This window comes from Myripristis murdjan, chromosome 17 (assembly GCF_902150065.1).
Source record: "Myripristis murdjan chromosome 17, fMyrMur1.1, whole genome shotgun sequence".
NCBI classification, from domain to species: domain Eukaryota; kingdom Metazoa; phylum Chordata; class Actinopteri; order Holocentriformes; family Holocentridae; genus Myripristis; species Myripristis murdjan.
In genome coordinates, this window is record NC_043996.1 from 12,226,269 (window position 1) to 12,228,107 (window position 1,839).

Sequence of the window (1,839 nt, forward strand, 5' to 3'; positions counted from 1 at the left end):
AGGGCAGTTTTTAGAGAAACAGGAGTGGCAAACAAAGACTAAAAAGAACTTAACAGAGTTTCATAACATCAAGAGTTTCAACACCAGAACAGGAGAAAATTGTTTGGGTTGAGCGTAACACCACAAGGTTCACTTCAGTCCTAATACATCTACAGCAGCTTGGTGTATATTAAGGAAAAAAAAAAAGGACATGAACAGACTGGAGAGGAGGCCCTGACATCAAGTTGCTCTGACTAAGAAACAGCCTGACCATGACGCCGTCCCAACTTTAACCATCACAGGGCAAACGGCAGAACTTACTGTCGGTACAACTTCACCCAACAAAGGGGAGACAAACTGCACCTCTAAACAATTTATACTGAAAACATGGGCACTGTCTTCCTTTCTGTGCATTATGCCGCGGCAATAAAACGCTGCCCTCGCAAATGGACGATGCAAACGAAAACTGAAGGCCCTAAAGCAGCCAAGTTGCACACTGAAGGATGCGTTACTGCGGCCGCGGTCCAAAATCCAAAATGCGCATCCCAGTATACTCCCTATAATTGTCCAGGCCTCTTACTGTACCTTTATTCAAGTCAGATGAAATGCTTGGTGTTGTATCTGACTGGTATAACAGAGGTTGTGCAGAGGGTTTTCGTTGCAGCGAGCACATACATGTGGAGAGTGCACTCCACATGTATGTGCTCGCTGTACTGCAGTCAGCAAACATTAGTACCATTTGGTACAGTGGGTCCTCTTTTTCTCTGGAGGACAGCATTATAGACATCATTGATTGCCTGTTCCGAGTTTTAAGTTATTTCCTTTTGTTGTCGACATAAAAGCTTCTTTTAAAAGTTAAAGCGTGTGGAATGGCTTCTGTTTCCCTTCTTTTCAATTCTCTTGCAATGTCGCTAACAAAAGCCTCTGTTTTCTTTGTTCACCAAGTTTCAAACCATCACCTTCCATTGCCGAGGTCTCACCGGTAACAACACATGGTCAAAAAAAAAAAAAAAACAGTGTACCATCACACCACATGGTGACTATATCCAGAGCTGACGTTTCTTCCCCATATAAAATACTGCCCCTGAAGGTGCTGACCAGAATATCACAGTCATGGTTTTAAGTGATGATTATGGGGCAGGTTCTGCGCCTTGGGGTACATTTCACTACGCTGCTGTTATTAAGTGCCAGCGTAGCCTCGGCACACGCAGAAAATACCAAGTTGGCAGGAGTTTTCAGCTGATGCACAGTACTTCTGTGTGGGCAAAGTGCTTAGAGGGACAAAATAAGGAGAATATATCTGGGGCGCTGGGAGTTTCCACCGAGAGCGGGTGGCCCTTTTTTCTCGACGAAAATATTGTAAAATTCATAGATTAGTTTTCAATTAAAAGGAGAACACATAGAATTTTTTTTTTTTTTTTTAAATTCCGGTGGCTTGACTAGTAAGAAACAAAAACAAACAAATAAACAAAAAAAACAACTAATACCTTACTTGCTCTTTGAACATTACGTTAATCATAAGTAGAATATATTAAAGTCAGAAAAATCAGAAAACTTACTCCACCAATAGTTGTGCATACACTCTGCTGTGGATATATAAAATTCTCTTAATAAACTGTATACTGTACGTATGCATAACAATTCTCTGTTTTATTTCTTGAATATAAATCACATAGAGCTCTGAACGTAATTCAAAAAGACAAAAGAAGAGAACTTAAACTCGGACCAGCTGCGTCTCTGCGTCACTGATTTTCTTAAATCCGTCCGTCACTGGGCTGATTTGACCATGTTGATGCTTATGAACCTCAACAAACTCAGAGTAGGTGAACCTTTTCGTGATGGATAGTCTAAATGATAATG